We start from the raw sequence: 12,907 nt of genomic DNA, 5'->3' as shown, positions 1-12,907 counted from the left end.
AACAAGTTTTAGCAGCTAGATTGGGGAGAGGGGAATGTTGAACGGTAGAATCCGGAAGTGCAGAAGAACAATCGATGACAGGGTAGAACAGACAAAGGAACAAGGAGGCCAAATGCAGAGCAACTGAACTAAATAAAAGGGGCTCAATAGGAGATTGTTATTATAATTCTCAAGCTCGCAAGAAACTCATACTCACAACTTCGGTGCCGCTCTCGTGCCCCTCGGACAGGACTGCCAATCATTTGCTTGGACAGTTCCAATGCTGCTTGCATGCAATAGAAGATATGGCTCGGTCGATATGATCAAGTGCCGGTCGTGGCTTCAAATCAAGATGTGCCATCTAAAACTGATGTCATCTTTGTTAAGTCAAACAGAGAGATAAGAACAATGTGTTAATGATGAGATCAGTTTGTATAGAATCATAGAGAAATTATGGCATCTCTCTAAGGCACACATAAAAACAGTTGTTGCAACTTGCTTTGTCACAAAGAAACACCTTCTAGTCTAAGTGAAGCTCACACCACGACTGGCGGAGCTACATGTAACTGTACAGGGGCCATGGCCCCAGGTTTGGCAGTTTTCATGAAGAATTTTTTTATAAGAAGGCATGGATTGACAACAAAAACAGTTTTTGCGCCCCCAGAAATTGGTTTCTTCTCTTTGCCCCCCCTCCCCCCACTCCAACCAATCCCATGTAGCTCGGCCACTGCACACCGCACCAATAACTAATACTATCAATTAAATCCAGCACAATGCATACAATAGATCTTAAGCAAGCAAGAGGTAACATTACTTGCAGACATGTTTAATTTGGTCGTAAACTTGAACTGGGACCAGTAAGACATTTGGCTTTGCCTCTATCTGTTGATAGGACCAAAGCTGCAGATTCATGAAAATCGCTAAACATACGATATGACAGATAAATATGTATACAAGGCTCTGACAAAGAGAGGTGTGCGTCGTAATGATAGTAAACAATGTACTTGCAGGACTTGGTTTTTCGTTTTTGGACTTCGGTTTTCGGAGCATGAACTACTGTAAATTTGGATGTGGTATCTGGTTTCATTAATGATAATGTAACGCGGGGAGGAGGAGGGTTCATAAAAAATGTACATGATTTTTTCATTGATGTCTCGAAAATTAACCTGAATTTGCTTGATCTCGATGACATTTATGTGACTTCGTAGGGTGGATTGCATATGTGATGAGCTTTGATACATCTCCAACGTATCTATAACTTTTGATTGTTCCATGCTATTATATATTCTGTTTTGGATGTTTAATGGGCTTTATTATACATTTTTATATTATTTTTGGGACTAACCTATTAACCGGAGGCCCAGCCCAAATTGTTTTTTTTGCCTATTTCAGTGTTTCGAAGGAAAGGAATATCAAACGGAGTCCAAACGGAATAAAACCTTCGGGAACGTGATTTTTGGAACAAACGTGATCCAGAGGACTTGGAGTGGACGTCAAGCAACAGACGAGGAAGCCACGAGGTAGAGGGCGTGCCCTCCACCCTCGTGGGCCCCTCGTGGCTCCACCGACCTACTTCTTCCTCCTATATATACCTATGTACCCCCAAACCATCAGAAGCGCCCACGAAAACCTAATTCCACCGCCGCAACCTTCTGTACCCGTGAGATCCCATCTTGGGGCCTTTTCCGGCGTCCTGCCGGAGGGGGCATTGATCACGGAGGGCTTCTACATCAACACCATAGCCTCTCTGATGATATGTGAGTGATGACCCACAAGTATAGGAGATCTATCATAGTCCTTTCGATAAGTAAGAGTGTCGAACCCAACGAGGAGCAGAAGGAAATGATAAGCGGTTTTCAGCAAGGTATTCTCTGCAAGCACTGAAATTATAGGTAACAGATAGTTTTGTGATAAAATAATTTGTAACGAGCAACAAATAACAAAAGTAAATAAAGTGCAGCAAAGTGGCACAATCCTTTTTGTAGCAAAGGACAAGCCTGGACAAACTCTTATATAGAGAAAAGCGCTCCCGAGGACACATGGGAATTATCGTCAAGCTAGTTTTCATCACGTTCATATGATTCGCGTTCGGTACTTTGATAATTTGATATGTGGGTGGACCGGTGCTTGGGTGCTGCCCTTACTTGGACAAGCATCCCACTTATGATTAACCCCTATTGCAAGCATCCGCAACTACAAAAGAAGTATTAAGGTAAACCTAACCATAGCATGAAACATATGGATCCAAATCAGCCCCTTACGAAGCAACACATAAACTAGGGTTTAAGCTTCTGTCACTCTAGCAACCCATCATCTACTTATTACTTCCCAATGCCTTCCTCTAGGCCCGAATAATGGTGAAGTGTGATGTAGTCGACGTTCACATAACACTACTAGAGGAGAGACAACATACATCTCATCAAAATATCGAACGAATACCAAATTCACATGACTACTAATAGCAAGACTTCTCCCATGTCCTCAGGAACAAACGTAACTACTCACAAAGCATATTCATGTTCATAATCAGAGGAGTATTAATATGCATAAAGGATCTGAACATATGATCTTCCACCAAACAAACCAACTAGCATCAACTACGAGTAATCAACACTACTAGCAACCTACAGGTACCAATCCCAGACTTGGAGACAAGAATTGGATACAAGAGATGAACTAGGGTTTGAGAGGAGATGGTGCTGGTGAGGATGTTGATGGAGATTGCCCTCTCCCGATGAGAGGAGCGTTGGTGATGACGATGGCGATGATTTCCCCCTCCCGGAGGGAAGTGTCCCTGGCAGAACAGCTCTGCCGGAGCCCTAGATTGGTTCCGCCAAGGTTCCGCCTCGTGGCGGCGGAGTCTCATCCCGAAAGCTTGCTTATGACTTTTCTTCGGACGAAAGACTTCATATAGCAGAAGATGGGCACCGGAGGGCCAACAAGGGGCCCATGAGGCAGGGGGCGCGCCCCCACCCTCGTGGCCAGGTGGAGGCCCCCCTGATGTGGATTCTTCTTCCAGTATTTTTTATTATTTCCAAAAATAACTTTCGTGGAGTTTCAGGACTTTTGGAGTTGTGCAAAATAGGTCTCTAATATTTGCTCCTTTTCCAGCCCAGAATTCCAGCTGCCGGCATTCTCCCTCCTTATGTAAACCTTGTAAAATAAGAGAGAATATGCATAAGTATTGTGACATAATGTGTAATAACAGCCCATAATGCAATAAATAACAATATAAAAGCATGATGCAAAATGGACGTATCAACTCCCCCAAGCTTAGACCTCGCTTGTCCTCAAGCGGAAGCCGATAACGATAAATATGTCCACATGTTTAGAGGTAGAGGTGTCGATAAAACAAAATACGGACATGAGGGCATCATGATTATTCTCATAACAGCAACATATATGGATATTGTCATATGATTTCTTATGCTCAAGTAATAATCTATTCACAATGCAAAGTATGAATCAGAAACTTCATTGAGAACTAACAAACTATAATCTCAGTCATTGAAGCAATTGCAATTTATCATAACATCAGAAAGAGTCTATGTCAGAGCTTTCTAGCAAGTCCACATACTCAACTATCATTTAGTCTTTCATAATTGCTAACACTCACGCAATACTTGTGGTTACGGAGTTTTAATCGGACACAGAGAAAGATAGGGGCTTATAGTTTCGCCTCCCAACCTTTTACCTCAAGGGTAATGTCAACAATAATAGTTCATGCTAACTTACATCCAATTAGATATTTGTGTCTGGATCTTTCCAACATACTGTGCTTGCCAAAGGATAAAATGTAAAAAGGAAAGGTGAAGATCACCATGACTCTTGCATAAGGTAGAAGATAATAATAAAAGATAGGCCCTTCGCAGAGGGAAGCAGAGGTTGCCATGCGCTTTGAGGGTTGGATGCACAAAATCTCAATGCGAAAGAACATCACTTTATATTGCCACTTGTGATATAGACCTTTATTATGCAGTCCGTCGCTTTTATTTCTTCCACATCAGAAGATCGTATAAAGTTTATTTCCTCCACACCAATCAATCATACATATTTAAAGAGCAATTTTTATTGCTTGCACCGATGACAACTTACTTGAAGGATCTTACTCAATCCATAGGTAGATATGGTGGACTCTCATGGCAAAACTGGTTTAAGGGTTTTTGGAAGCACAAGTAGTATCTCTACTTGGTGCAAAGAATTTTGCTAGCATGAGGGGAAAGGCAAGCTCAACATGTTGGATGATCCATGGCAATATACTTTATCTCAGATATAAGAAAACATAACCCATTACGTTGTCTTCCTTGTCCAACATCAACTCTTTAGCATGTCATATTTTAATGAGTGCTCCCAATCATAGAAGATGTCCAACATAGTATATTTATATGTGAAACCTCTCTTTATTTATTACTTCCTATTAATTGCAACGATGACCAAAGCTATGTCTGCCAACTCCCAACAATTTTTAATCATCATACTCTTTCTATGTGAAGTCATTACTCTCCATAAGATCAATATGATCTCTTTGTTTCTTTTTATTCTTTTTCTTTTTTTCTTTTTTTCCCTCAAGATCATAGCAAGATAATCAAGCCCTCGACTCAACACTAATCTTTATTATATAGCTCACGGACTCGATTACATAAAGGGATCATAAAGCAAAACTCAAAACTAGATCATACCAAAACTTTATTCTACTAGATCAAGATACTACTAATAGGATCGAACTAAGAAAAACGGTAAATATAGGAGTGTGATGGTGATACGATACCGGGGCACCTCCCCCAAGCTTGGCAGTTGCCAAGGGGAGTGCCCATACCCATGTGATTATGTCTCCTTTGTTGGTGAAGAAGGTGGAGGTGATGATGGATAGCCGCACATCGAGCGTAAGAGGTCCTCCAACTTGCGGATAATGCCCTTGAGTGCAACGATATGCTCCTTCAACAAAATATTTTCACATGTGAGATACTTGTTTTGTATGCGAGCTAACTCAATCATCTTGAAAGCTTCGATCTCAGTTGGGGTAAGAAGATTGTGATCAAGTTGAAGGTTGTCTTCAGGAGCTTAATCCTCCGTGGCCTTCTTGATCCCTTCATCCTTTTGGATCTCCATGGGTTCTTCCCTCTTCAGCTCTATATTCATTAGCCAAGCATCGTTGTCCCCATTGTTGGAGGAGGGGGACGACATGATGCCTGGCCTTGACAACCCTGACAGAAAACAGCTCGAAACAAGAACAGAGGACAATTGAGTGATACAGGAGTCAAAACCTTCGGAAGATTATATAAGGAATTTTTACCGACCAAAATATGTATCGTGCAAGAAAACGGAGTCCGGAGATCACACGAGGTGCCCATGAGGCAGGGGGCGCGCCCAGGGGGGTAGGGCGCGCCCTCCACCCTCGTGGAGGCCTCGTGTCCTTCCCGGACTGCTTCTTATTTTTGTATTTTTCTAAATATTCCAAAACGGAGATATATTGCCATTAGAACTGTTTTGGAGTCGGTTTACTTACCGTACCACATACCTATTACTTTTCGGAGTCTGAAACGTTCTGGAAAGTGTCCCTTATGTATTCCTCCGGGGTTACGGTTTCAATAACATTAGTTTCAACATTTATAGGATTACCTGAGATATAATGTTTGATTCTTTGACCGTTCACCACCTTCGGATTTGTGCCTTCGAAGTTGTTGATTTTTATGGCACCGGAACGATAGACCTCCTCGATAACGTAAGGACCTTCCCATTTAGAGAGAAGTTTACCTGCAAAAAATCTCAGACGGGAGTTGTATAGCAATACATAATCACCTACATTAAACTCACGCTTTTGTATCCTTTTGTCATGCCATCTTTTAACTTTTTCTTTAAACAATTTGGCATTTTCATAGGCTTGGGTTCTCCATTCATCAAGTGAGCTAATGTCAAATAGCCTCTTCTCACCGGCAAGTTTGAAATCATAGTTGAGCTCTTTAATGGCCCAATATGCCTTATGTTCTAGTTCGAGAGGTAAGTGACATGCTTTTCCATAAACCATTTTATACGGAGACATACCCATAGGATTTTTAGATGCAGTTCTATAGGACCATAATGCATCATCAAGTTTCTTGGACCAATTCTTTCTAGATCTATTAACAGTCTTTTGCAAAATTAATTTGAGCTCTCTATTACTCAATTCTACTTGACCACTAGACTGTGGGTGATAAGGAGATGCAATTCTATGATTAACATCATACTTAGCAAGCATTTTACGAAAGGCACCATGAATAAAATGTGAACCACCATCAGTCATTAAATATCTAGGGACTCCAAACCTCGGAAAAATAACTTCTTTAAGCATCTTAATAGAGGTGTTCTGATCAGCACTACTAGTTGGAATAGCTTCTACCCACTTAGTAACGTAATCAACAGCAACTAAAATATGTGTATATCCATTAGAGGCAGGAAAAGGTCCCATATAATCAAAGCCCCAAACATCAAATGGTTCAATAACAAGTGAATAATTCATAGGAATTTCTTGACGTATACTAATATTACCAATTCTTTGACATTCATCACAAGATAAGACAAACTTACGGGCATCCTTGAAGAGAGTAGGCCAATAAAAACCGGATTGCAATACCTTATGTGCAGTTCTATCTCCAGCGTGGTGTCCTCCATAAGCCTCGGAGTGACACTTGCGTAGGATCTGTTCCTGTTCATGCTCAGGTACACAACGTCTAATAACACCATCTACTCCTTTATAAAGATGTGGGTCATCCCAAAAGTAATGTCTTAAATCATAGAAAAACTTTTTCTTTTGCTGGTATGTGAAACTAGGTGGTATAAATTTAGCAACAATGTAATTAGCATAATCAGCATACCATGGAGTAGTACGAGAAGCATTTATGACATTTAATTGATCATCAGGAAAGCTATCATCAATAGGTAGTGGGTCATCAAGAACATTTTCTAACCTAGACAAGTTATCTGTAACGGGGTTCTCAGCTCCCTTTCTATCAATAATATGTAAATCAAATTCTTGTAGCGGGAGAACCCATCTAATAAGTTGTGACAGCCTGGTTTTTGCCCTTTCTTATTTGCTTGAAATTTCATTTGGAAGGTTTTGAAACTTGGAGTTTCTGAATCTTTTCATTTGGACTTAAACACTTGGGCATCCTTGGCTTTCACCCAAGTGTTCACTTCTCTCCCAAACCATCACTTCACTTCTGATCCACCACAAAATAACCTTTGGAATATTTTTCTTAAATGAAAAATATTCATTTTCTCTCAAAAACCCTAAGCCAGATCTGTTTGCTTCAAGGCAACCCTAATTTTTATGGCTCAGAAAATTCTAAGATAATTCACAAATATTCTAGGGACCCTAGGGCACCTCCCTGAGCAAAAATATTTCATCACTTTTTGGAATATTTTTGCTACAGAAAATCTTTTCTGTTCTGGACAGAAATGGTGGTTTCTACAGCAACTACCATTTTACTTGCTCCATTTGACCTGAACTTTCTTGTGCATCTTTACCTTAGTAACTTATTACTAGCCTCCAAAGCACAGCCCCAAACTCCCAGCCATTTGACCACAGTAACATCACAAAGTTACTGACCAGAAACTTACCTGGCTTGTAAAATCTTCTCTACTGCACCTGGACCCAAACCAAACCGTGGTGAACTTCAAAACTACCACGAACAACATGCCAGACATGAATTTTGGACGAAGGCTGGCTTGAGGAGAGAGTTCGCGCGGTGACCACGCGTGTCCACGATGCCAGGCATGCGTGTCGACGCGCTCTGGGTGCCGCCGAATGCTCTGTTCGCGCGTGCTTGCTTCCCCCGCCTGCCCAACCATGCCAAACCTCGCCACCATCATCGTCTCGACGTCCTTAACTCCACCCTGGCACTCGCCGACGCCGGAGCTCGCCGCAGCGAGCACGGGCAAGGTCCGGCCAGCCCAACAGTGTGGGCGCACTGTGCTCGTCATCACCCCCCTTGATCCTGTGCTCGTCTCCGCTCGCCCACAGTGGCCGCGTGACCTCCGTCGCCTTCTTCCCCTCTCACTGACGCCGCTCATCGCCGGGCGCTGTGGACAGGTCTCCACCGGCGGAGCCCGAAGCACCCTCGCCGCTCGCCTATAAATAGAGCCACCCCCGGCCTCCTCGAGCACCATCCAACACTCACACACACCCAACGATCGAGTAGGAAGCCGTAGCCCGGCCGGGCAGGCCTCGGGCCGCCGTCCCCGAGCTCGAGCACGCCGGCGATCCCCTCTGGTCACCGCGGTAGCTCCAGCCCCTCCCAGGCCTGGGCGACCCCTCCAAGGCCTCCGCCTCTCTCCGGTGAGGCCATCTCGCCCGCTTGGAGCCTCTAGAGCGGCCTCTGCTCGCTGTCTTCCTCAACTCCGACGACCTCCTCGTTTTGCCTCCGCTCGCGAGCTAGATTCCGACGCCGTCCGACCACCCCTAGCCATGCTACGGGTACGGGCAGGTGCGCCTCGACCTCCTCTTGCCATCCCTCCCTCTCGTTTGGGCCAAGGAGCCCTCGTCGCCGGCGAGAGCTCCCGCGAAGCCACGGCCCTCTCTGTTTCTCTCTCCCTCTTCCCCCACCTGACTAGCGGGGCCCGCTAGTCAGCCACTCAGTACACGCGCGAAGCGGTACGAGTGGTGGCGCCCCTGGGCTTTACGCCTTCGACGTCATCCCCCCAGCTGTTTCTTTTATTCTAATTCATTTATATTCCAGAGAGCTTCAAACAATTTTAACTTTTTAACCATAAGTCCAAATGAGATGATTCTTTTTGCATTGTGTTCTTTGAAAGGAAATCTAACAGCTCACCAAAGATGAGATTTTTCTGAGCTGTTTAGAATTTCTGGTGAATTTCAGAAGAGTTCTTGATATTCTCTTTTTGTGTTTAAAATTATTTTCAGAAGGTGAGGCTTGTCTTGAGGATCACCAGAAGGCTTGTGAACCTCATCTGTACTAAGGCAAGCCACATCAACATTTTTATGATGCCATTTCAATATTTGTGATTTTCTCACTTAAATGAAATGATTAACCCATGCATTTAAATAATTATTGAATTATTTGTATTCTGTTAAGTATTGGTCAGTTGTTATGCTTGATTTACAGAATATTTGAAACTAGTTTAAGTGGGTAAAGCAAGTTAAAATTTATTTGAGGTGATGTTAGAAATAATTTTGTTGTGCATGTTAGTAATTATGTAAAGCTTTGTGTTTGCATTCTTAAATTGATAAAAATTTGTTAGAAAATATTCTGTTAAATACTTGTTTAATCATATTATTTGTCTTACAATGTTTGAACCCAACTTAGTGATAAAGAAATTAAGAGTGGTTATATTGATATCTTTTGGTCAAGCATATGAAAGATTTATCGGAGTTACTTTCTTGCGTAGGAAATTAATAGAACTTGTTGCAAAAATATTTTGGTTAAGTTGTGAGTCATTTTGAGCAAGTAGAGTAATATGAGTTGTTGACGTTTATGCTTGGTGTGCATATGGATGACGTCGGTCATTTCTATCAATATGTGATGCATGTGTTGTTTTGCATTTCATGGCATGCTATGACACCGGTCATTTTTAGTTTAAAGATTAATCCTGAATATAATTCAACTTGAATATACCGTTGACTGGGTCATGGTGCCGCTGAATCGAGTTTCTTTCCAGTGCAGCCACATTTGCCTTGTGGGAGGCCTTGATTCGGTCCATTGACACGGCCTCTGGTCGGTGCCTCCATATAGGGAAGATTATGTCGTGCTTGCCCTGGCCCGGTAAGCACACATAATCTTGTGTGCTCGTTGATGAGATTATGGTACTGAGTCCCCGAGTGGGAGTGTTTTGACCACGACGGTGGTCGGGGTGTCTTTGGTAGACACGGGGCCACCCAGGACCAGCCCGTTGGGGATTTGGGTCGGAGTGGCCGGGAGAGTGCTGTGGCAATGGAGGGGTTTTGTCGGAATGCCGTTGGTCCACCCGAATGGGAATGCGAGGCCATGGGTTCCGTGGTGTGGGTACAGTGTGCTACCTCTGCAGAGTGTATAATCTATCGATAGCCGAGTCCACGGTCACGGACACCTCGTACTAGGTCCCACCATGAGTCAGTGTTTAATAAAAATTGCACACTAAGCTATGAACTTTGCATTGTCAATGGATGGCAGAAAGGCCATCGAGGTATTTGGGACCAAATGATGGTCGTGGTTGTGATCGCCGTAAGGATCACGAGTTGTTCTTGAGAAAGACCATTATGGTGGTGTGTTTGTGGTCCAGAGATGACCACAGTTGGTAAGCTGTCCTGAGGGATGTTCGGGCTTGATCACAGCATGTTGACATAAAATGTTGCATTATTAAATATTGGTTAAATATCATGATATTGTTTGTCATTATGATGATGCTTGTTGTGAGCTTGCAAGTACATTCAATGTACTGACCTGGCGTGTCATGCCAGATTTCAGGAAAGTCTCGTTGGAAAGGAGCGCTGTTCGAGTCTAGATCGTGTCCACATCAGTGTCCCTGTGATATGGAGTTTCCGCTATGACGTTATTCCGCTGCCACGTAGTTGTTCGAGTCGAGGCCCTTTTATGTTCACTAAATAATGTACATATTGTTCCGCCGCACCGAGTGTGTCGCTTGGCCTCGACCACTGTTGTAATATGAACTCTGTTCCGCTAGCATCAATAAAGCGGTTGTTTTCTGTACCAATATGTTGTGTGTTGCCAGAAGACATGATCTCTGGGCTGGCAATGCAGGGTAAACCGGTCGCTCTGAGCCGGGGTGCCACATAAGTCTAGGTTTAGCATCTTTATTTTCCATAAGATATTTAATAGCAGCATGATCTGTGTGAATAGTTACTTTAGAATCAACAATATAAGGTCTGAACTTACCACAAGCAAATACAACTGCTAAGAATTCTTTTTCAGTAGTGACGTAATTTCTCTGAGCATTGTCTAGAGTTTTACTAGCATATTGAATAACATTTAATTTCTTATCAACTCTTTGCCCTACAACAACACCTACATCATAATCACTAGCATCACACATAATTTCAAAGGGTAAATTCCAATCAGGTGGCTGAACAATAGGTGCAAAGATCAATGCTTTCTTAAGTATTTTAAATGCTTCTATGCAATCATCATCAAAGACAAATGGTATATCCTTTTGTAATAAATTAGTCAGAGGCCGAGAAATTTTTGAGAAGTCCTTAATGAACCTCCTATAAAACCCGGCATGACCAAGGAAACTTCTTATACCTTTGATGTCCTTGGGACATGGCATCTTTTCAATAGCATCAACCTTGGCTTTATCAACCTCAATACCTCTTTCAGAAACTTTATGCCCCAAGACAATACCTTCATTAACCATAAAGTGGCACTTTTTCCAATTCAAGACAAGATTAGTTTCTTCACATCTCTGCAAAACTCGATCAAGGTTGCTTAAGCAATCATCAAAAGAGGATCCATAGATGGAGAAATCATCCATGAAAACCTCACAACTCTTTTCACAAAAGTCAGAGAATATAGCCATCATGCATCTTTGAAAGGTAGGAGGTGCATTACATAAACCAAAAGGCATACGTCTATAAGCAAAAGTACCGAAAGGGCAAGTAAAAGTGGTCTTTGATTGATCATCGGCTGACACAGGTATTTGAGAGAAACTAGAATAACCATCTAGAAAGCAAAAATGTGTATGTTTAGATAATCTTTCTAGCATTTGATCGATAAAAGGTAAGGGATAATGATCCTTTTTAGTAGCCTTATTTAATTTGCGGAAATCAATTACCATCCTATAACCTAATAATTCTTTGTGGAATCAATTTATCATTAGGAACGACCGTGATACCTCCCTTCTTAGGGACACAATGGACAGGGCTTACCCACTGACTATCAGCAACGGGATAAATAATACCTGCCTCAAGGAGATTTAGTATTTCCTTTCTTACCACTTCTTTCATCTTAGGATTCAGCCGTCGTTGGTGATCATGAACTGATTTGGCATCTTTCTCCAAATTTATTTTGTGTTGACATAGAGTGGGACTAATGCCCTTAAGATCATCAAGAGTATATCCAATAGCAGCATGGTGCCTCTTTAGAGTTTTCAATAATCTCTCTTCTTCATGCTCTGAAAGGTTAGCACTAATAATAACAGGATATATCCTTTTCTCATCAAGGTAAGCATATTTAAGAGTATCAGGCAATGGTTTAAGCTCAAACACGGGATCACCCTTGGGTGGAGGAGGATCCCCTAGGATTTCAACAGGCAAATTGTGTTTCAGGATGGGTTCCTGTTTAAAGAATACTTCATCTATTTCCCTTCTTTCATTCATAAACATATCATTTTCATGGTCTAGCAAATATTGTTCTAAAGGATCACTAGGAGGCACGGCAATAGAATCAAGACCAATAATTTCATCTTTACTAGGCAATTCCTCTTCATGGTGTTGTCTACTAAATTTAGAAAAGTTGAACTCATGAGACATATCACCTAGACCAATAGTAACAACATCCTTTTCGCAGTGTATCTTAGCATTAACTGTATTCAAGAAGGGTCTACCAAAAATAATGGGACAAAAGCTATCTTGTGGGGAACCAAGAACAAGAAAATCAGCAGGATATTTAGCTTTCCCACACAAGACTTCAACATCTCTAACAATTCCCATGGGTGAAATAGTATCTCTATTGGCAAGTTTAATTGTGACATCAATATCTTCTAACTCAGTAGGTGCAATATCATGCATAATTTCTTTGTATAAGTCAATAGGTATTGCACTAGCACTAGCACCCATATCACATAAGCCATGATAACAATGATCTCCTATTTTAACAGAAATAACAGGCATGCCTACCACAGGTCTATGTTTATCTTTAGTACAAGGTTTAGCAATTCTAGCAGTCTCATCACGGAAATGAATGACATGCCCATCAATATTATCAGACAAGAGATCTTT

The sequence above is a fragment of the Aegilops tauschii genome, chromosome 1 (genome assembly GCF_002575655.3).
Source record: "Aegilops tauschii subsp. strangulata cultivar AL8/78 chromosome 1, Aet v6.0, whole genome shotgun sequence".
Classification (NCBI taxonomy): Eukaryota; Viridiplantae; Streptophyta; class Magnoliopsida; order Poales; family Poaceae; genus Aegilops; species Aegilops tauschii.
Note: the sequence above shows the minus strand (reverse complement) of the source record.